We start from the raw sequence: 24,076 nt of genomic DNA on the forward strand, positions 1-24,076 counted from the left end.
CCTTGACCCACTTATTTCGAGGTTCATCCCCTTGTCCTGGGTACCGAGAATTCCCGCCTTTTTATTGCCAGCTAATATTCCACTGTCTGGATGTGTGAGCACCCGTGTGTCCATCCCTTGCTGTGGACATCCGAGTTGCTGCCCGGTCTGGACCGTCACAGAGAGAGCAGCTAGGAGCCCCCCCACACAAGCCCTCAGGTGACCATCTGCATCTGGCCCTGTGGGATAAAGGTCTGGGAGCAGACTGCATCGGATGCCCAGCGCATTTGCGTGCAAGCCTTTGCACGGCCTGCTTCCTAGGCTTCCATTTCTTTTGCGTCAAGACCCAAGGGCGCAGGCTGCGTCCCACGGCGGTAGGTGTGCGTTGAACTTCTTAAGAACCCGCCCAACCGTTTTCCAAAGTGGTTGCACCATTTGCCACACCCACCCGGAGAGATGGAGTTCCAGCTGCACCCCCTGCGCTGGCCGAGCCCGGTGACGGATGGGGAGCGTGCCAACCAGATGGCAGCGGGGGTGAGTCCTGACGACGATTAAATAAGTTATTTGCAACCTGCCCGGAACAGGATGCAGCACACGCGAAGGATGGAGGCGAGTCTGCTACGTAAATCAGACCCGGCTCGAGACGCCAGGCTGTTCACGGCCCTCCCTTAGCCACTGGGAACAACCTGCGTGTCCAGCCAAGGGGGATCATGCAAGAGATGTCCCGGGATGGCAGAGCAAGGCGGGCTTCCCGAATTCGTCAGTGGGGCGGGAGAAATGCTGGCGATGCAACGTTTACAGGGGAACAATAGCACGTGACTCGTGTAGGAACCACACATTTATTAACAACACCAAGCACACCTGGAGAATTTTGTACACAGTGCTGCCCAGAGTCACCCAGGGGTTGCCAGCTTTTTCTGCAAAGAGCCAGAGAATAAGATTTTCAGCGTGGCAGGCCAGGCGGTCTCTCTCGCCTCCTCAGCCCTGCCCTTGTAGCTCGAGCCACCAGGGATGAGAAATCAATAAATGGGCGTGGCCGTGTGCCGATAAAACTTTATTTACAAACACAAAGTGTGGATTTCACATAATTTCCGGATGTCACAAAATATTTTTCTTTTGATTGCTCCCAAGCAGTTAGAAACGTACAAACAATTCTTTGTTCTCGGGCTGAACAGAAAGATGGGGCCCCTGGGTCGTAGCCTGCTGATCCCCATGTTAAGTCATTGCCACAGATCCACGTGGACGGCACTGACATCATTCGCATGGTCCAGACAAGGAAGCTAAGGCACAGAGAGGTTGAGGGAGTGGCCCGAGGTCACACAGCCAGGACTCGGGAAGCTTAGGATTTGAAGGTGGCAGCCTGGCTCACAGGCCCCTCTCCTTACCCCAGGAGGGTCCTACTTTCTGGCTCTTGGCTGTGAAAAAGGGCAGGAAAGGAAAAAAGCATGGCAAGGAAGGAACAGACCATGAGGAAGGAGGTGGCAATCGCCGATTTTTTTTTCGCGATTTTTTTTTTCCTTTTCCATATTTCTGCAGGAGATGTTATTATAATCAGGGGCAGGGGGCCGGACTTCCCATCAGAAGCCCCTGTCCCCACAGTGGGTGAGGACAGTCTTCAGATGTTCCCTCGAAGCCTCTGGAGCCCCAGGAGGTGAGCAGCAGCCAGCTCATTATGCCCATTTGATAGGTGAGGAAATTGAGGCCCGGGTGGCCCCACGGCCCTAATAACAGTTTCCACTGTGTGGGCGGCCTCTCCAGCCATTATCCCATTTGATGCACAAGCTGCCCTCCAGGCAGGAGCTGGTTTGATGGAAGAGACATCGGCTCAGGCCCAGAGAAGGAAACAACCTGCCCGGGGTCACACAGCTGGTGCCAGCAGGCCTGCTGGGGTCATGGCCTCCGAGGGTGGGCTCCAGGACCAGGCAGAAGTTCCCTGAGCACTGAGGGAGCCGACGACCAGCTTAGATGGGTGGGCCCGGCCATCATGGCTTGCTGCCTGCACCTCTAGATAACTAACCTTTTAATGAGATTATTATTATTATTATTATTATTTTTGGTGAGGAAGATTGGCCCTGAGCTAACATCTGTGCCCATCTTCCTCTACTTTGTATGTGGGATGCCGCCACAGCATGGTGTGTAGGTCCACACCCGGTTCCGAACCCACAAACTTAACCACTACACGCCACCAGGCCGACCCCAACACAATCTTTTTAAGAATCAAAAGGAATGCCGACGATCCACAAGGCACAAAATACCATGTTTAAATAAAGACAGGATGGGGACGACTGATTTTTTTTTTTCAGCCTCGGCCCTGTCGGTCCAGGGTATGGAAGACCAGATCCGAGGTGACCTGGGTGGGATACAGGGATGGACGGGAAGAGCATGCCTGGCACAGGGAACAGCCCAAGCAAAGGTGTAGAGGCCACGAAGCCTGGGAGGCACTGGTGGGCGGGGGGGGGCTGCAACAGCCAGGGGGCCTTGAAGGCCGTGCCCGCTGTGCCTGGAGGAGGCCGCCCCCTTGCAGCCGCCCTTCCCGCCCCCCCAGCCCCGCCACCGCCGGGCCGCGAGGCCGGGAGCGTGATTTTGAGGGTGAGCCCGGCTGGGCCTGGCGCGGGGCCCTTCTTCCTGCCAGCAGCTCGCTCCTCCTTTTGATTCTGTTGGAAAAAAAACAAAACATCCCCCCCCCACCCCCGCGCGGGAGGAATTTGACATGGCAGCGGGCCCGGCCCTCGGCCCTCCCCCGCGCCCGCCTCTGCCAAGCGCTACGTGGCCAAACCAGGGGACCCTTCGAGAAGGGCGCGCCCCGCCCCGGGCACGCAGGCCTGGGGGGAGCGCCCTGCCTCGGTTTCCCCTCTGGGAGGCCAGCAGGGCTGCTCCGGGCGCCCCGGGCCCCCTTCAGGGCTCAGCTCGCACCCCCACCCCCACCCCCACCCCCACCCCCACCCCCACCCCCACCCCCTTGGCCCGGGACCATCTGTTCATTGAAAACCTCCGCGCTGGGGTTTCGTTGGCAAAGGGACTCCGGAGCGAAGGGGCGGGGACCCAGCGCCCGGGATGGAGGCGGGGACTCTGGTCAGGGCCGAGGCATCCCCAATGGTCCCCGCCGGGCCTCCGGGCTGGGGGGGGGGGTCACGGCCCCTTCACACACACACACCCGCATAGACACGGCTCCTCGGTCCCCTGGGAAACGGGCTGGCCCTTCTGACGCTGGCCGGGCCCCAGACCCCGCGCGCGCCGCCTCCACCACCCGCCCGTCAGTCAAAAAGCAGCTCCTGGGGACATGGAAGTGGCCGGCAGCGTGACCAGGGGACCGGAGGCTGCCCTCCTGCCAGCACATGGTGGGGGGGCCCTGTCCAGACTCTCGAGTCTCTGGGGGGCCCCTGGCTGCACGCGCCCCCCCTCCCTCTCTGGGCCCAGTGAACCCCTGGGGCTCCCCCAGGGCTGGGAGAGGACACAGGAAGGGGGACAGAGACCGAGCTGGGACACTGAGGGGGGGACTATAAAAGCTGATCATAGCCCTGTGTCCGAATCCGCCGTCCACACTGACGAGCACGCGCTGGGCGCCCCGTGCGGTTCTGGGCCCTGAGGTCGCAGCGGGGAAGAAACGAGTCAAAACTCCCGCCCTCGTGGAGCTGTCGGTCCATGGAGGGGGGACGGCCGGCCGGTGAGCAAGATGCAGAAGTCGAGTGGACAGTGTGCGGGGTGGCGATGAGCGCTATGGAGAAAGAAGAAAGCGAGGGAGAGAGGGGGCGGGGAAGCGGGGGTCGGGCTGGGGGTGCCGTTCGAGGAGCTGAGACCAGAAGGAGGTGAAGGAGGAGCCACGTGCATGTCTGGGGGGAGAGTGTGCCAGACGGCACAGCGGGTGCAAAGGCCCTGGGGCAGGCCCTGGCCTGGCGTGTTGGAGGAGCAGTAAGGAGGCCGTGTGGCTGGAGCAGAGGGAGGAGGGGGAGAGAGGGAGGAGGGAGGGCAGGGAGGGGACGGGGTAGGTCGTGCGGGGCCGCGAGGAGGACTCGGCTTCTCCCCCGAGGGAGGGGAGCCTGGAGGGCTGTGGGCGGAGGAGGCGGGACCAACTCAGGGCTCCCGGGCGCCCTCTGGTGGGGGCTACGGGGAGCACAGACGGGGGGACCCGGATGGAGGGGGCCAGGGTGGAGGACCACAGGGAACGGACTGGATGCAGGCTGTGTACCTACTATGCACCAGGCACCTCGCTGAAACCGCCTTTACTATCACAGCCACTCCCCAGCTGGGGGTTACCATGCCCCCATTTCAGGGATGAGGAGAGACGGCCCAGAGAGGGAAAGGATCTTGTCCCCAATCCCACAGTCTTTATGTGGCACTGTCTAAAGCCCTCCACGGCTCCCTATTGCCCTCAGGATGACAAAGTCCTCCCCGCGGCCCCCAAGGCCCTGCACGACCTCTCCTCGTGCCCTCCCTGCCTTCCTCTCCTCCTTCCAGCCACACGGGCCTCCTCGCTGTTCCTCGCACACGCCAGGCCAGGGGCTGCCCCAGGGCCTTTGCACGGGCTGTGCCCGCTGCCCGGAATGCCCTCCTTCAACGGGCCTCTTCCTCTCTATCTGCCTTGCTCATCTTCGCATCCTCGGGAAACGTTTGATGAACGACTGCCTGAAATGTGAGCATCATTGTGGGCCTGATAAGGCGGTGCCAGCCGAGGGGCGCGGGGCTCCCTCGGACCCACCCTGGCGCCCCTATATTAGGAAGCGCCGGGAGGGGGACGTCTGAAAGGGACCGAGAGGGCGGGGCTCGGGGGAGCCAAGGGACCGCCCCCAGCCCTTCCATTGGGCCAATGGGCTCCGCTTGGGTGTGTGGCCTGGCTCGCTGGGGCATCCTCATTGGCCAGGGCGTACCCAGCCGGCTCCTGATTGGTGGGGCCGCAGGGCGCGTCGCTAAGCGGGCCGTGCCACTCCGGTGCCCCGCCCGGGCTGCGACGCCCGCCGGTGCCCGCGCCTCCCTCCCCGGCGGGGCCCGCGGGGCCGGGGCGGTGGCACTGCCCGGGCACGCACGCCGCCGTGCCGCCCTCCGATGTTGCAACCCCGGCCTGCCCTGGGCTCCGCCCCCTGCCGCTTCCTGGAACCCGGCCTGGCCGCGCGGGTGTGGACCGCTCGCCCCTCCCTGCGGCGGGGTCGGCTACCCCCGGGGCGCTGGGGGCTCGGAGCCTCCGTGCCTCCTCCGCTAAAGGGCATCTTTGAGGTCGCGGGGCTGCTGACACCACAGAGCAGGGGTCTCAAGGGGCCGCTCGGCACCCCGGGGGACGTCTGGGGACATGTGTGGTTGTCACACTGGGGGAGCTCCAGGCATCGACGGGGTGGGGCCAGGGATGCTGCTCAGCCCCGCACAGCGCCCAGGACGGCCCTCCAGATGTCCACACAGCCGAGGAGGAGAAACTGCACGTGTAGCCGTTTGGAAACTGAGAACACAGCGCACAGGAAAGGAGTTGCCTGATTATTATTATTCACTCAACAAGCATTTATTGACCTGCCACCATGGGCCAGGCCCTTACAGGGCAGGCTTCATTTATCCCTGGGGACAGCTTCAGGAGGTGGGGACGATGACATCCTGGCAGGTTTACAGGGCACCTACTATGTGTGGGCACAGCCCATGCCTCCTCCGTGTGCGCGGCCCCCTCATGACCGCCTGGCGCGGCCGCCTCTCCTCACTCATGTCACAAATGCACAGACGGAGGCCCCTGCCCGGCGCCCGACGTCCCCGCCTCCCCAGGCTGCCCTGGGCAGGACAAAGGCACACAGTAGGCACTCCTGCAGCCCAGCCCCGAGTCGCTTGCCTGGGACCGAGAACCACCTGCTCCCCCACCCAGGGGCCCGGCCCGGTGCCCACAGCCAGTGTCTGTCCTCGTTAGTCCCCCTAGGCTCCGGCTGTTGTTAAAGGCACCGGGGGGGCACCCAGTCCCACACGCAGAGACTGCCGCCCCTGTTTCTGCCGAGTTGGGCGCCCCAACCCTCCTGGAAGGGGGGAGGCACTCCTGTCCACACGCTCAAGGTGTGGCTCACGACGCCTCGTCCCCGCGGGCCTGCAAACAGCTGGGAGGGGAGCAAAGCAGCCGGAGAGCCTGCAGCTAGACCCCGGGAGCACTTCCCGGGCTGGGAGGCCCGTGGAGCACGAAATTCACCCAATTTCCCCCGCTCTGGACTCACTTCACGCCCTTGGAAGAGAAGTAGAGCCAAGAGCGGGCGAGCGATGACCCTTCGGAAGGACATCGGGAGACACGGCCACTCGCCGTGGGCAGTGGGACTGACTCCCGGCCGGCCGGGGAGGGGAGCCCCCGAGTTCTTGGACGTTCTCCGGATGCCTGGAGTCAGGCCGAGCCGGGCTGGAATCTGGGTTTGCTGCTTGCTGGCCGTGCGACTGGGGGCCGAGGCCCGGAGGTGGCACGGAGCGAGGCACGTTCGGGGACAACAAGGTCATGGAGCGTGGCAGCCGGAGGGACGGGGGAGGCCTCCGCCCTGCCTGGCGGTGGGCCCGGCCCGCCCGGAGCTGCCCGCACACGCCCAGCCTCCGGAGTCCCGCTCGTGTCTCCCTGGCATCTCTCCCTTCAGACGGGGAAACTGAGGCCTGAGGGCACCAGCATCGCGCACGGTGGGAGCTGCTGGAAGTCATGGGATGTGGGAACACTGCCTCCGTGTCCCCCTTCCCTGCCCAGCTTGGTCACTCCCCAGGCTGAGCATCTCCCACTGTCCGGCAGGAACTCAGACAAGCTGCTCTGGCCAACTCTCTTGGCCTCAGTTTCCCCATCTGTCCAATGGGGGAACCCACCAACGTGCCGGCAGGGGGCGCCATAGGGAAGAGAAGATGGATTCCGTGCAGAAACGGGGGTGAGGGCGGCCTCGTGGTTTCCAGCCCCACAGAGCCCACCAGGCCTCCTTCCCTGAGCCCCAGGCCCCCGGGGCCTTCGGTGGTTCGAACCCCAGCTCTGCCACTCACAGACCATGCGGCCTTGAGGAGCGGCATCCGGGCTCCGTGCCTCAGTTTCCCCATTTGTCAAATGGGCACAGGCGTACGAGGATCGTGCTGTCAGTATTTACCGGCTGCCCTGGTGGCTGGAGGGGCGCCCCGGGGACCCCCCTCACGTCCCCACGTCCCCACGTCCCCTCCCACATCAGGGCTGGGGTCTCCTCTTTGTGCCAGGAGGGCAGCCCCGGCCCCAGCAACTTACAGCTGGGGGACGGCGACTGCTTCTCTCGATCTGAAAAAGGAGCTTTTTTGGCCTTTGGCCTTTGGCCTTTGCCCTCTGACCTCCAGAGGCGAGCAGGAGGCAGCTGGCAAGCGATGTCCCCAGCCAAGGGCAGAAGGGCCTTGTCTAGGTGCTTCTCCGGGCTGAGTGGGGGCAGGGAGCGGGCGCTGGCACCCAAGCCGGGTCGCCAACGGCAGGAAGTCGGTTACAGAGGGCGCGAGTCGTTGGCACGGCGATTTCCGGCTGTGCTGCCGGGTTGTGCAAAGGGGCAGAGCGGGAGGCGGGCACCTGCCATCGCCACCACCCCGGCCCAGCCGGCCGAGGAGGGAAGTGGGGCTCAGAGCAGGACGGCCACTGGCTTGAGGTGACCCAGCGGGGCCTGCACGGGGCCCAGTGGGACCGGACGGCTCACCCCATCTCCGTGTCCCCAGCCTCCCCTCCCCCTGGCGCCCTGGGGGCGGAGTGGGGGGCCGCTGACCAGGTCTCTCACCGCCAGCCCTGCCCCTGACGCGCCATGAAGCCCAGCCTCAGTTTACCCATCTGTGCAGTGGGCCCGGTTCGCTCGTTTACCTATGTTGGGTTTAAACTCTCTTTGATTTAACAGACACACATGTCCACACCCGCGAGCGCCCATTCTCACGCTTCCTACGAATGTGTTGAACCCTCTCAGGGACCCCAGAGGAGGCGCGTGCCCCGTTCAGATCTCCCCTTTGCAGAGAGGGAAACTGAGGCACAGAGCGGCCAAGCGCTGGGATGGCCCAGCTGGGAAAGGAGGAGCTGGCACTTGATCCCTCCTCCCGGGGGGCTGCCCTGAGGATCCACAAGGGCGAGACGCGTGGGGGCCTCCCCACCTCACGGACGGAAACGCCAGGGCCTGGGGAGGGCCCCCAGGTCAGGGGGTCCCAGGGCCGGCCCAGGTGCCCTGGGAAGGGGGGGCATCAACACGTCTCCAGGTTCATCGTGACACTGCCGGGCTCCTTGCGTGGGCTCCCCAGCAACCTGAAGAAGGGACCACGGGACCCTATTTTCCAGAGGAGGAAGCTGAGGTGCAGAGCGGAGCGGTGACAGCCCCGGGGCCAGAGGCGGACGGGCACAGGGGTGGGGGGAGCTGCAGACCCCCTTCTGGAAGAGGCCTGGCCGGCGCCCCAGCCCAGCCCTTTAGCAGGGCCACCCCAGAGTGACAGACCGAGAGGCCCAGCGGAATTAAACAGAGCAGCGGGCGGGTCCCATCGTCGCCAGGACAAGGTGTCCCGGTTCCCCGGGCAGCCCGGGGGTGGAGGGCGGGCACCCCGCTCCCACTCTGCTCTCTCCCCCAACCCCGGCCACCTCCCTGCTGAGGCCCAGCTGTGCTGGACCCCTGCTCAGGGGAGCCCAGGATGGAGGGAGCTGCGGGGCGGGTGCCAGCTCTGCCTGGGGACCCGGTGGGGGGCGGGCAGGGGGGTACAGGAAGCGTGCCACCTGGCAGCTCCGCTCCGGGGCCCCACTTGCACATCCGGCTTGCAACCTTGGCTGCACCCGAGACCTCACTTTCTCTTCTGGGAAATGGGCGCCCGGGGTTCTGCGGTCTGGAGTGTGGTACACAGTCGGTGCTAAGTAGTTGCACGCCCCGGAAGGCGTCGGAAGCTGGAGTGCGGGCTCCGCGCGCCGTGAATGGCGCGTCGACAGCGGCCGTCGCCACAGTCATAAAATCTGATGCTCGTGTCCATTTTCTGCACGGGGGTCAGTGTCCCTCGACACCACATGTGGGTTTGGTCACTGGACCCCGGGACGCCGGCTCCACCAGGACAAGTATCTTTGTCTGACCAGCTGCCGGCCAGGTCCCCAGCGTCGAGAACAGGCCCTGGCCCTCAGAGGCGCCCGGCACGCGGTCTGGGAAGGGCAGCCGACGGGCTCGCGTTTGAGGCTCAAAAACCCAGGAAGGGGGAGGGTGTCATCGCTCCCGTTTTCCAGAGGAGGAAACTGAGGATTGGAAAGCGGGGTCACCTTCTCAAGGTCACCCTGCAGAAGTGGGACAGAGTGGAGATTGGAACCCGGGACCCTTTGATGTCCAGGCTCCCGGCTGAGCTGCTGACCTGGAGCCGCATGGGGGATGCCAAGCGCTCGGGGGACAAGGACCCTCCAGCTGGTCCCACATCGGTGGCCATGGCCCCCTCACCTCCAGCAGCCAGGGGGGGGGGGCCGAGCCTGCCCCCTGCCCCCGAGGATGCTCCCGGCCGCTCAGCTCCCGGACCCAGAGAAAGGTCCCCACCATGGGCGACGGAGCCGGACTGGCCGAGGAGACGGCAGTGACCCCCCCCACCAGCCCCCAGCCCTGGGCCTGGCTGCCCCTTCTGAGTGTCCGATGTCCCCAGAGACGGGGAGGGGCAGGCGAGGCTCCCTGACCCCACATGCACCCCTGACTGGCCCACAGGTGATCCCTGTGTGGTCCACACTGTGACCCACTCCTTCCGGCTCGGCCACCTGTCCCCAGCCTTCAGAACCCACCCCCCGATGGTAACCGGGTCCACGAGGTGGCTTCTCCTGGGGAACCCCATCCTGTGACGGAGACAGAACAGGGAGAGCAGAGACGCAGGTGGCAGGAGGGGACAGCCTCAGGGGATGTGTGGAGCGGGTCGCAACCTCCTGGTCCTCTCTGCTCCTCCCTCCACCCCCTCCGGGGGGCGAGGCTGCCCGGGGCCCACACCACTCACCCCCATTAGCATCTCTGTGGGCCTACTGTGCGCTGGGTACCCACTTCTGTCATCTCCAACAGCTCAGATCAGAACTCAGATCTGCCTCAGCCCCCAGGCCCCGCATGACCTGCCCCGTCCCCTCCCTGCCCTCCCTGCTCCTTCTGCTCCAGCCACACGGGCCTCCTCCTGCTCCTCCCACACGCCAGGCCGGGGCTGCCCCAGGGCCTTTGCACAGGCTGTGCCCGCTGCTTGGAATACTCTTCCCTAATATCTTCAAGGATCTCTCATCCTTCAGGACACCTTCCCTCTCTTCTCCCCTCCCAGCTGTCACCCTCCCCTCATCCCATTTCTGGTTTCACAGCCTTGTTTTCTGAAGTTATCTTCAGCGCTTCCGTGTTTGTGCGCATCTGTCTTGGTCGCCGCTGTTTCTCCAGGATGTGGACCAGGGCTCAGCCCCCAGTAGGAGCTGGATAAACGTTTAGATGTGCAGTCAGCAAACCGGCCCAGGGGCCAAGTCTGGCCCCCGACTTGTTTTTATAAATAAAGTTTTATTGGCGCACAACCACGGCCACTCCTTCGCGGGTCGCCTCTGGCTGCTTCTGTGCCGCCACCGTCATCGCGGGGACGGTCCGGCCCTCACAGCCGAAGATACTGACCGTGAACCACTTCCTAGAAAAAGTTTGCAACCCCTGCTTTAGACTAAACCACAGAAATCAAACCCACGAAAACAGCCAACTCCGCCCTGGCTTCAGGTCCTGACTCTACCCTCGACCTCCTGCAGCACGACTAGGGAGCACTCTGCCTCCCCAAGCCTCAGTTTCCCCATCTGTCAAAGGGAGATGGTAAGAGTTCCGACCTCGCAAATGGCTTCCGGGGCAGGGCAGTATGTTCACAGTGATCAAATAGACCAATTGGAGAGATTCGGAGCCCAGAGACACATCCTCGGGTGTCTGGAGAGGTGACACCACAAGCCACCAAGAAAGATGACGGGTCAGTCAAGGGCCCTGGGGACAACTCGCTTGCTCCAAGAGAGAACTGAAACTGCTCTCCTGACTGACACCGCCTGCAGAAGGGACGCCACCCAGATTAAAGACACAACCATGAAGGATAAGATTTCTGTCCAGGGAAGGGCGCTGTGCACAGAGGGAATAGAGAGACCACAGGACGGGACAAGAAATGGCAGGGCTGAGAGCCAGATACACAAGGACTCCTCCGCAGGGCTGCTGTCTGGCATATTGCATGGGGAAGTCATTCTTACTCTAGTCTAATTGAGCTCCAAGAAGTCCCAAGGAGAATGTTGGTCCTCGACGTGTGCGATAGGGTGGCACAGCTCCTCAAAACCACTAAAAAGAGATGGCAAAGTGGACAACTTGTCCAAACAGGTGACTTTCATGGGAGAGAAGCCTAGAGACCACCTGTGCAAGAAGAGATGCTCAGCTCCGTCCACCAGAAGGCACATGTCGGAACATCCACAGCCACTTCATCCACAAGAACCCCAGACTGGAAAGAACCGAGATGCCCCTCCACACGAGAACGGATGAGACAAGCGAGTTCTGGTCACATGATGGAATATTATACAGCAAAGGAAAAGGACCATCTCCATTATAACAGGGTGTTATGAGCTGAATTGTATGCCCCCCAAATTCATATGTTGGAGTCCTAACCCCCAGGACCTCAAAATGCGACTGTCTTCAGAGATGGGTCTTTACAGAGGTGACCAAGCTGAAAATGAGGTCATGAGGGTGGGTCCTGACCCCGTATGACTGTTGTCCTTATGAAAAAGGGACATTTGGACAGAGGTGCACACACGGGGAGAAGACCACATTAACATGAAGATGGACATCCACGAGCCAAGGAGAGAGGCTGGAATGGACTCTCCCTCACGGCTCATAGGAGGAGCCAGCCCTGCCGACACCTTGACTTTGGACTTCCAGCTGCCAGAACGGGGTGACAGCAAATTTCTGTCATTTAAGGTGCCCAGTTTGTGGTACTTTGTTGCAGCAGCTCCTGGAAATGAATACACGTGAGCTGGTGAGCTGTGCCCCACGAATCAAATCCAGCCCGTGATAGTTACATTTCCTGTCCGCTAAACTAGGCTCTGGCGCCCAGCTGTCTGGTCAAACGCTCGTCCAGATGTGGCTGTGCAGGGATTCTGCAGACGCGATTCTCATTCACAATCGGTTGACATTAAGGGAGGGAGACGGCCCTTGGTGGTGTGGGTGGGCCTCGTCCAATCAGTTGAAGGGGTGGTGAGCCAAACCCGAGTGAATGAAGGAATTCTGCCTTGAGACTGGAACACGGGAATCCTCCCTGAGTTTCCAGCCTGCCCTACAGACTCTAGGCTCAAGACGGCGACGGGGACTCTTCCTGGAAATTCCCACGTGCTGGCCCGTCCTACAAATTTTGGACTTGCCGGTCCCCGCACGGCATGAGACCGTTCCTTACAATAGCTGCCTATTTATTTATATCTGTATTTCTCTCTCGGTCTGTTTATATCGCTCGGTGCCCGTGTATCGATGGAATCACACACACACACACACATCCGGTTGGTTCTGTTTCTCTGGAGAATTCCGAGGATCCGCGGTGCATCCCTGGCTTTTACGAATAAAGTTTTATTGACACGCGGTCACGCGCATCCACGTCTGGACCATCTTCCCAGGCGTCTTACACACGTGTGCAACGGACGACAAAATAGGGGTTTCAAGGACACACAGAAATAAAATAAGACACACGGTGAGCCCTTGAGATGTTTGCCTAGGAAGGGAAGGCAGTGGGAAAAAAGGAAGGAAATACGCGAGTAAATTAAAGAAAAAGGGGGAGAACAGGAGAAAGGAGACCTTCCAGAAGGATCGAAGGGCCGGGAAAGCCCGAGGCGGGTCCCGGTCACGTGCTGCCCTCTAGCGGGGCCCGCGCGCATCGCGGCAGCTGCCACCGTCTGTCCATCAACAGGGCGGAGCCCCAACTTCCAGCGCCGGCTGCCCCGCGCTTTTCTTGTTCTTTTTCCTTTAATTGTGATTAAATACATTTAACCTAAAATTCACCATCTTAGCCATTTTTAAGGGCCCAGCTCAGCGGCATGAGGCACATTCACATGGTTGTGCCACCATCCCCGCATCCCTCTCCAGAACTTTCCATCTCCCCAAACTGCAGCTCTGTCCCCATGAAACACTGACTCCCACCCCTCCCCCAGCCCCTGGCCCCCCATCCACTTTCTGTCTCTGTGGATGTGGCTCCTCTGGGGACCTCCTGTGAGTGGACCACACAGTGTGCATCCCTCTGTGTCTGGCTCATGTCCCTGAGCATCACGTCCTCCAGGTCCGTCCACGTGGGAGCAGATGTCAGGATCTCCTTCCTTTTCACGGCTGCGTAATATTCCAGGGTGTGAATGGACACACTGTGTGGATCCATCATCCGATCACGGACACTCGGGTTGCTTCCACCTTTTGGTGACTGTGAGTCATGCTGCTGTGAACACGGCTGTGAAAAACCTCTTGGAGCCCCTGCATTTGACTTTTGGGGGTCGATTCACACAAGCGCCACTGCCGGACCACATGGTGATTCTATGCTGAAGTTGCGAGGACCCACCAGGCTGCTTTCCGCAGACCACGCTTTCCCTGTGTGACTCCCCCCCACTGAGGTGCTGTCCCGTCTTTTGCCCCCATAAACGGGACCGAGCTGCACATCTCTCCACACACGTCTTTGCAGACCTGTGGCTCCATGATGAGAATCGACAATGTTGTGTTAACAGGGGGCTGCATTTTGCATTTTGGCAGATGTTACCTCTTCCTCTGAAAAGGTTGAACATCTTTTCCTAGACTTTAAATCCACTTTCATTTCTTTTCAGTGATGGTCTGCTCATGTCTTTCGCATATTTTTCAGTTGGCCTTTTCTTATTGCTTGATGGGAACTCTTTACATATTTGTGGTCCTGTAAAGATCTTTTTCGCAAGCATGTTGCAAATATTTCTCTCACATTTGAGGTTGGTTTTCTGGCCTTTTGGTCATGCGTTATATTTTAATTTTTATGTAATGAAACTGATTAGTCTTGAACAAGAGGTAGTCTACACCGAAGTTGAAATATAACAATGGACACCTGAAATTTGTATCATGTTATAAACCAATGTCACCTCAATTTAAAAAAAAGAAATATTAGTCTTGCTTTTCTGGTCTCCAAGTCTTCGTGCTTGCTTACAAGAGCCCTCCCGCTCCGATCCCATAACAGTTTCTCCCATATTTTCTTCTAGTACTTTTCTGTTTTAATCTTTTTACAGCTAAACCTTTGACCCCTCCATAATGCATGTTGATGACAGATACGGCAGAGGGCAGCAACGTCATTAGCAAAGCTGGTAAAATTAAAGCAAAAAATGAATAACACGGTATCGGATGATCAATTAAAGCATCACCTTAACAAAGTGAGGCCACACCGATGGCAACGAAGAAATCGATGAGGGGCAAATAGAATGATTTTCCTCGCAGAAGAATGTCGAACCTTCTCTGTAGCTCTTCCTCCGTCCCAGGGGTGAGTCCAGGCTCAATGACTCGCTTGCAAAGATCAGAGCAGAGAAATGGACAGACGGCAACCCGACAGTGGGGAACCTGGCGGGCCGACCCTAATCAGGCGTCAAGGTGAACATTGGGGTGATGTCGGGGGGTGTCAGGACCAGAAGGGCACCTGCCTCTGTGTCCTTCCCCCAAACCCATGTCCTCAGTCCAATCATAAGAAAATGTCCGAGAAACCCAGATTGGGGGACGTCCCCAGGACGGCGGCCCGTCCTCCTTCATGACGGTCACGGTCATGGAAAACAAGGAAAGATGGAGAGACGGTCACAGCCCGGAGGGGCCTGAGGAGATGTGACAACTAAATGTTACGTGCCATCCTGGACCCGAAAGGGGACATTTATGGAAAAACAGGTAAATGTTGAATAAAGTCGAGTTGAGTGAATAAACCCTAGGAATGTCCGTTTCTAAACTGTGACAAACGGCCTGTCATTAAGGACGACGTCCACACTGCGCGCAGCGGGTGAAGGGTGCGGGGGACGTCTCTGTGCCATCTCGGCAACTTTTCTGTAAATCTGAAATGACTCCCAAACAGCAGGCCCCTGCAGCCCCATCTGGTCCAGGATGTCACCGACTCTTCAGGATGGAAAGAGAAGAAACGGAAGTAGGACCCAGGAGCTATGATTTTAAAATAATCGTGAAGTCAGCCAGAGTGGGAGGAAACGAAGGCATTGAGTTTATTCAATACACATTTATTCGGTGCCTGCTGTGTGCCAGGCCCCACGCTGCGTGCTGGGGACGCGGAGACGGCCCCTGCAGAAGCCTCTGCTCCCGTTTCGCAGCCGAGGCAGGGAGACAGAATGACACAGGATACAATTGCAACGTCGCATTAACGAGAAGCTTGGGGGAGGCGCAGAGAGGGGACCCCACAGGACCTACATCAGCCGGGAGGGGGGGTGTCCCAGGTGCCATGTGAGCTGAGCACAGAGGGGTGAGACAAAGCCATCTTGGCCAGGGGGTTATGGAACAGCATCTCGGGCAGAGGGAACAGCATGTGCAAAGGCCCTGGGGCAGGAATGGGACTGGTGATTGGAGGAACAGCGAGGAGGCCCGTGTGGCTGGAGCACAGGGAGGAGGGGGAGAGAGGGAGGAGGGGGGGGAGGGGACGGGGCAGGTCATGCGGGACCTGGGGGGCCACGGGGAGGACTCGGCTTCTCCCCGAGGGAGATGGGAGCCTGGAGGGCTGTGGGCGGAGGAGGGCGGGACCGACCCAGGGGCTCCCGGGCGCCCTCTGCAGGGGCTGTGGACAGGATGGACTGCGGGGACCAAAGTGGGAGAGGGGACCAGGCAGAAGGGCTCATACTGGCCGAGGCCCATGACACTGGTACCAGGTCAGTTTATTTAACTTCTCTGAGCCTCAGTGACGCCATCGCTAAGGTGACATTGCAAGGATTTGGTGACCAGACTCAGTCCCCTGCCCCGCATAGTAACTGCTCAGCAAACCCCAGTTTGCCCCAAATAACCCACTTAATCCTCCCAACAGCCTATGACGAAGGAATGATTCTTATCTCCCTTTTACAGATGAGGAAAGCCAGGCACAGAGAGGGACAGTGACTTGCCCCAGGACACACAGCTGGTGAGTGGCAACGTGGAGCTCTTGCCCTTCATCCCTGCGTGTCCGGCAGGGTAAGATTACAGATATGGGTGGGCAGGGCTGCCGCCTCTGAGAGTAAATGATCGGAGGCGTCGACCTCATCTGGGGAGGGCTTCCTGGAGGTGGTGACATTGCAGCTGAGACCTAAAAGATGAGCTGAAGCCACCCAGGCAAACTGGGGGAGAAGGAGAGCCCCGGGCAGGAGGGATTTCACAGGCAAAGGTCCTGAGGGAGCCCCTGCGGGGATGCAGGACCTGGGTGGACCCATGCCGGGAGCCCAGGCTCATCTTTTCCCCCTCCCCCCGCCCCCCTCACGACCACCATGTGGCTCGTCTCCTCTCCCCAGCGCCGGTTTCCAGGGACCCCCCTCCGTCTCCCTTTCAGGTTGGGTGGCTCGGCGGCCCCCTCCCCCAGCCACCTCCAGCTGGGAACAATCCCCAGAAAGGGGTCATTAAGTGGCCCGGCTGAGGCCGCCTAAACCCGCTCGCAGCCACTATTTTAATTTTCCACTGATTTGTCTGCGGTGGGCCCCCCAGAGCCGAGCCATGTGTGCGCAGACGAGCCCCGAGGCCCTGGGCCGCCACAGGCAGCAGGGGCATGGGGGCCCCCCGAGAGGCCGCTACGGGGCGACTGGCATGGCGTCTGGGCCCCCAAGTCTCCCCTGCCCGGCCCTGAAGGGGGGCTTCCCAGGCTGCTCTGGGCCCGCGGCCTTCACACTCAGGACAACCACGTCTGCTGTCTCCATGCAGCATCCATCTACCCGTCCATCCATCTGTCCGTCTGTCTGCTCGTCCATCCAACAAGTCATCCATCCATCCGTCCGTCCATCCATCCATCATCCATCCATCCACCATCCATCCATCCATCTGTCCATCCATCTGTCCATCCATCCATCCATCCATCCACCATCCATCCGTCCGTCCGTCCGTCCGTCCATCCATCCATCCATCATCCATCCACCCATCCATCCATCTGTCCGTCTGTCTGCTCGTCCATCCATCCAACAAGTCATCCATCCATCCGTCCGTCCGTCCATCCATCCACCATCCATCCATCCACCATCCGTCCGTCTGTCCATCCATCCACCCATCCATCCATCATCCATCCATCCATCCATCTATCGTCCACCCATCCACCATCCATCCACCCATCCATCCATCCATTCACCCATCCATCCGTCCATCCATCCAGCCATCCTTCCGTCCGTCCATCCATCCATCCGTCCATCCACCATCCATCCGTCCATCATCCATCCATCCACCGTCCATCATCCATCCGTCCATCCATCCATCCATCCACCGTCCATCCACCCATCATCCATCCACCTATCCACCCACCCATCCATCCATCCATCCATCCATCCACTGTCCACCCATCCACCATCCATCCATCCATTTACTCATCCATCCATTCATCCATCCGTCTGTCCATCCACCCATCCATCCATCCATTCATTCACCACACACTCATCCATCCATCCCATCCATTTATTCATCCATCCATCCATTTATTCATCCATCCATCGATCTCGTCACCCATCCATGCATCCATCCATCCTTTCATTCATCCATCCATTCATTCGCCATCCACTCATCCATCCATTTGTCCATTCATCCATCCATCCATCCACCATCCACTCATCCACCGTCCATCATCCACCCATCCATCATCCATCCATCCACCGTCCATCATCCATCCACCATCCATCCACCATCCATCCACCCATCCATCCCTCCTTCCCTCTGCTCCACTGACAAGGGGTTAGGGATCCTCTGAGCTGTACCAGGCCTCGTGTCAGGCCCTGGTGGCCTTCTCCACACCTTTCACAGTGTCTCCCCAGAACACGCCCCAGGACCCCTAGACTCAGCATCTTCCTCCTCAAACCCGCTCCTCCTCCCGTGTCCCGGCTCAGGGACATTGCACCATGGCTCCCTGGCCCTGAGGCCTCCTCCCCCCCCACTCCCCACGGCCTGTCGGTCGGCACGTCTGCCCCCTCCCCTCCCCAGCCTCTCCCGCCGCCCCCCACCGTCTGGCCTCAGCTCAGGGCTTTCTCCTCCGTGTGGCCCCCTGCTCTCCTGTCCTCCCGGCCCCCATTCCAAACCCCACAGCCGCCGCCCACCGGCCGGGTCCCCCGACCCCCGTGCAGACGCCTCCCAAGGCTCCCTCCTGCCCCGGAGACGAAGCCCCGACCCGTGGCCAGCGCGCACAGCCGACCGCAGTCCAGTTTGCGCCTCTCCCTCACCCAGCTCTGTGGCCTCGCCTCCCCCATGTCTGAGCTGTCACACCCAGCACGTCCCCACTGCCACCCCTCGTCTGAGCAGTTCCTTCTGCCACCTCTCTGTGGGGAAAGCCTCAGGGTCCTTCCAGGCCTGGCTCCAACGCCGCCTCCTCCAGGGAGCCCCCCTCCAGGACCGCTCCCGCCCCACGGCAGGGACCAGGACCCTGCAGTGGCCCTGCCCCGCAGCCTCTCAGAGCCTCGCAAGGCCGCCAGGCACAAAGGGGGACAGGGGCGGCGTGTCGTGCAGCTCGTGAGGGCTCAGCGTGGGGCCAGGGCCTGACACCCACCTCCCTCGGTGACACGACCTTCTAGAATATCACCCATTCACAGGCGGCGAAGCCAGACGCGGACACCTCTGCTCCCTCTGCTCTGGAGGGCGAGCCCTGAACCTCCACGTTACTCTGGCCACTTCCTTGCAACCTCGTCCCTCGACCGCCCCTCTCCGGGCCTCAGTTTCCCCAGCCATAAGATGGCAATGATCCCAGCTCCTCCGTCCTAGGCTTGTGAGGAGGACAGAATGAGATAGACTGTGTGGAGTCGGCCAGCCGTGACTGTCATCCTGAGGTCTCGCTCAGGGTGGCGAGTTGACAGCAGTTTGCTGTGTGACCTTGGGGAAGGTGCTGTCCCTCTCTGAGCCGTGGGTTCCCCTTCTCTGATAACTTCCAGAATGAGCAGCAGCCCGGGTCTACCCTTTGGCTGCAGGGACAGGCTCAGGAGCCCCCAGGGGCGGGTCTGAAGACCCCGCGTCCTCTGCCCTGGAGAAGAAAGGATGGAGGAGGCCTGGGTCGAACCCCAGGAAGGCAGGGGAAGCACGGCACGTGGAGAATGGGGGCTGACGGATGGCGTCCGGGTTCCGGGTCGCGTCGGGCGGAAGTGGGAGGGCGGGCCGGGCCGGTGTGCGGCCATCACTCACTCACTTGTAGGGTCGGTTCATTCGTTCATTCATTCATTCATCCGGAAGGACCCGTGCTGACTCCTTTACACCGGGTTAGCGGTTAAGCCCCCACGCGCTGCCGCCCGGTGGTCCGGGTTCGAGTCCCAGCGCCGCCCCTCCCCCGCTCTGCGGCCAAGTCCCTTCCCCGCCCCGTGCCTCAGTTTCCCCATCTGCAAAGCGGGACAATCACGGGGCCCGCGCTCCAGGGTGGAGGGTGACATGGCCTCCCGGCCGCACCCGCCGCTCCTCGCGGCTCCCGCCCCCCTCCCGGGGCTCCCCGCCCCCCCCTCGCCGGCCGGGCTCCGGGAGACATTCCGTGGTTTGCAGCAGACTGTCCGGCTCCGCGGCGCCTCAGATGTGGGCAGAGTGGGCGGCGGCCGGGGGCTGGGAGACGCGCCCCGACCCCGGCCCAGCGCCCGCGAGGCCGCGGGGGGCGCGCGCAGACGGCGGGGACCGCTTGGGCGCTGGGGACCGGCCGCCCCTGCCCTCGGGGGAGAAGCCGAGTCCTCCTCGCGGCCCGCCGGGCCCCTGCATGGCCTGCCCCGTCCCCTCCCCGCCCTCCCTCCTCCCTCCGCTCCAGCCTCACGGCCTCCTCAATGTTCCTCCCACACGCCCGCCCCAGGGCCTTTGCACGCGCTGTGCCGTCCGCACCCCCACCCCCCCAGAACGGTGGTCCCTTGCGATCACTCAGGCTGCAGCACAGAGAGGCCTCCCCTGCCCGCCCCGCGTCCCCAGCGGGCTGTCACTCTCCCCATCATGTCACAGCCTCCTCTGGAGTAGAATCGGCCGCATGCATTGGTGCATCTCCTCTGTCGCAGTTCCCCCCGCTTTAGCGCCAGGAGCATCACGCCTCTGCCGACCGGGCACAGCGCTGGACAGTTTGCAAGACGCCCCCACGGTCGTCAGCTCCTTGCATTCCCCACCAAGACCCTGCAGGGCGGAGGCCCTCTTATTCGTGCCCCTCCCTGTCTTACAGATGGGGAAACTGAGGCACGGGGAGGCGAGATGACTGGCTCCTTGAACAGAGCTTTTCCGGCCGCGTTGGGGCCCAGCGGTGCACAATCCGGGCTGTGGCTTCGTGACTATCTAGTCGGCATTTCACGTTCGTTGTTTTTTTCTAAAATGAAAACATCTCTGGGGGCCGCGGCTCATCCCCCACCTTGTTGTCCTTGATGCTCTGAGCACAAAGCGCCCTTTTCAGACTCGCCTGGTCCCCTCAACTCAATGGGGTGGCATTTCCCCCCCCCACCATTGGGGCTTGCATGCCCCCTGGGATGGGTGTCTCACTACCTGACAGCCAGGGAGGAGCAAGTCCTTACCGAGGCTGGACTGACCCCTGCAGGGCCGAGCTCTGCCCTCGGCATGGCACGGACCTCGTCCCCCGCCCTCATTAGCCTCCTGTGCCCAAGGGCTGCCCCACCGGGCGGAGGGGAGGCCTGTCTTGGGTCTGGCTGATGCGGCCCATGTGTGCGGGAGCTCCCTGCAGGTGGCGCTGGGCCTGACCCTCCGCGGGGACCCCGATGAGCCAGTGCCGGCCTGAGCCCCGAGAGGTCGGAGAGAATGTGGCGGATTTAACCAAATTCGTCCAGGCTTCTTCCTTTCGGGCTGAACCCTGAGTCTCTCAATCAACCTTGGCTGATGGCTGGATCCATAACCTCTCCTGTCCTGGGGCTTCTACCTCTATTGATAAGACCCCAAGGCTGCACAGAAATGTTCTCCTTTTCTCAGACTGCGAATTCTGCTCGACTCTCCCAGGACCCTGGAGAGGGGGATGGGGTATCGCTACCCTCACCTCTGACCTCTGGCCCCCAGCCTCTTCTCCCGTTCCTGGCTTCGCCCTTCGCTTGCTGTGTGACTCTGAGCCAGCCACTCCGTCCTCTGAGCTTCCAGCCGAACTGCCAAGGCCTGTCAGTCTTCCCCGGCAACCCACCCACGTCCCTCCACCCCGGGCCCCCATCACCGCCCTCGGGGCTCCGACTGCCACGTCAGCCGCAGACTCGCCCTTCTCCCCGCAGAAACCCAAGGGAACTTTAAGAAAATGTGAAACAGGGCTGCCCTCCACCACTCACAGCCCTCCAGGCTCCCCTCCCTGGGGGAGAAGCCGAGTCCTCCCAGCGGCCCCCCAGGTCCCACACGACCTGCCCCATCCCCTCCCCCCGCCCTCTCTCCTCCCTCCGCTCCAGCCACACAGGCCTCCTCGCTGTTCCTCCAACACGCCAGGCCCGGGCCTGCCCCAGGGCCTTTGCACGGCTGTGCCCTCTGCTAGGAATACACTTCCCCCTTCTCTTCTAATGAATTCTGTCATCTGCCAGGTCTCAGAGCGACTGTCACCTCCTCAGTGAAGCCCTCCTAGATTACCCAGCCTAACTCAGAGCCCCCAGCTCCTTAGAACCCCTTCCACAACCATAACTAAGCCGCATATGGGGCACCGGTGTTTTTCTTTCCCGTCCCCCCCACTGGAGCATCAGCCCCCAGAGCACAGGGGTCTCTGTCTGTCTGGGTCGCTGCTGTGTCTGCAGCCTGAGCACAGGGCCGGGAACACAGCAGGTGTCCAATGGATGTCGGCTGAATGAGGGATGGAAACTGAAACCAACGCGCGACGACCCCAAGGATGCGGGGAAAAGCCCTCGTGGACCCCGAGATCTCAGTGCTGCAAGACCCCCTGTCCCAGCTCCCGCCGTCCCCACCCGCCTGCGTCCACAGCAGCCATGAGGGGTCGCGGCAGGTCGTGAGGTGCCGTCTCCCACCCCAAGGCCCGATTCACCCCGGGGAGCACCAGCCACAAGGCCCCAGACATCCAGGCCCCAAACTGTCTCCCGATGGGGGAACCTGAGGGCCAGAGAGGGTCAGCCTCTGGCTCAGGTCACACAGCAGGCCCACGTTCAAACTGGGATCTGCGAGATCTAGAACCGTGTGGAAAGGCGGTTTCAGTTCCACTACGGGTGACCGGCCGGCTCCCAGAGGACAGAGCGGCGGACACTGGTGCATTGGCCTGGTGGCCTCCTGCTGGCCGTGAGGGCCTCAGATACTCCAGCCCCAGGCTCCATGGCCGGCCTGGCGCGGAAAGGCTGCTCGCCCCATCGGCTGGCTCCTGGCTCGGGGAACGTGGCCACCCTCCCCGGAAGCTTCCGGAAGGGTGCCCGGTCTTGGGGGCAGATGGTGCCGGACGCCCAGTCCTTCCCCAGGGGGCACAGACATGACCGGGTTCCCACGGTGGCTCAGACTCTGGCTGGTTACCCAGGGTGCACGCCAGTCCCCCAGCCCCCCAGCCCCCCAGTGTTCCCTGCACCCAGAAATTCCCATTGCAGGCCCCAGGGCAACAGGAGTCGCGGCTGCGCCATCGCCAGGTCCCAGGTCCCGCTAAGTCACTGCCGGCCTCCCAGGGGGACGGCCACCCTCTCGCCCTCCTGGCCTCCGACTCCTGATGGCGCCTGGGCAGCCCTGGACCCGCGTCCAGGTGGGAGACTGAGCAACTTCTTACCCACTCCCGACCACCATCCCCATTTTGCAGACGCCCGGGGAGGGACGGCCGCCACCCGCCACGCCCGACCCCCAGCGCTGAGGCTCCAGCGTCCCCAGATCCGCGAGGCTGGAAAACGGGTCGGGAAGCCCCCTCTGCTGCCCTCTGTCCCCTCGCGGCCCCCGAGCCCCCCATCCTGGCGCCCGCGGTGGGCACCCCGCACTCACCATCCACCACATCTTGGCCGTCATGTCGTAGCACAGCTGCCACTTGACCGAGGTCTCGCCCGGCTTGCTGGCCACCAGGGGCCCGGGCACCTCCATGCCGGCCGCGGGGCGAGGCCGCCGGGCCTCAGTGGGACAGGAGCTGGCGTGCGGCCGGCGGCCCGGGGCACGGGGACGGGGCCCCGGCTTCCATGGCCCCGGGCGCGGGGCTTCCTCCCAGGGGAGTGGGGACCGGGGACCCGGGACGCAGAACTGGAGATCAGAGATGGGAGCGAGCGAGGGGGCGGGAGGCTGGAGACGCGCTAATGGGAGACACACCAGGCCGGCCTCATGCGAGTGGCCACCCACAGCCCGGGAGGCTGTCGCAGGCCGTGTGTGCGTGTGTGTGTGTGTGTGCGCACGCGTGTGGCCGCGGTCAGGGCCATCACACCGAATTTTTGTGAATGAGTCTCTGATTGGCAATGCCCCCCGCCCGCCCCCAGAGGAGTGTGGCTCGTCCGGCCTCGCTCCTGCCTCCTTGCCTCCTCCTCAGTCCCATCAGGGAAGAAAGCGGGGGCCCGAGGGAGCTGGGGGGGCATGGCAGGCGGCCTCTACACTCCCTCCATCCCTCCAACCGCCCAGGCCAGGATGTCCCCCCACCCCCCACCCCAGGGAGCAGGTCCTGAGGCCTGTTGGCTCTGGGCCGCGGGACAGCGGACGGGTGAGTTCTGAGAGACGGGCGAGAAATGGGCTCTTTCTCTGGGCATTGAGCTCCGGCTGTGTGTCTCTGGGCTTGAAAAGGGTAGATAGTCGCTGAGGCCCGTGGTGGGGTGGGAGTGAAACAGAAGGTGAAAGCCCATGGCAGGGATGTTGCAGCCGTGATTTCTCTTTTTTCTTTGCTCCTCCCAACCTCTGAGCAGAGGCAAGCCAGGGGGATTGCCCTGTTTTCGTGGTTTAATCATGGCTGTGCATTTATGCTGCACCGACGGTGTGCCCGAGTCGGATGAGGAGATGCTCTGGGTGGGTGGATGTCCTGGCCCCGCACCGGCAGAAGGAGGGACCAGAGACAGACAGCAGGAGGAACTTCCCGGCGAGGGGCTGCCCGGGGCTCTGAAACGGCGGTGACGGGGTCGCTGGGAAGCGTTGGGCCCCTGGGTTTCCCGGTGACCTTGTCAGCTGTCGATTAGAGTGGA

The sequence above is a fragment of the Equus asinus genome, chromosome 20 (assembly GCF_041296235.1).
Source record: "Equus asinus isolate D_3611 breed Donkey chromosome 20, EquAss-T2T_v2, whole genome shotgun sequence".
Lineage (NCBI taxonomy): Eukaryota > Metazoa > Chordata > Mammalia > Perissodactyla > Equidae > Equus > Equus asinus.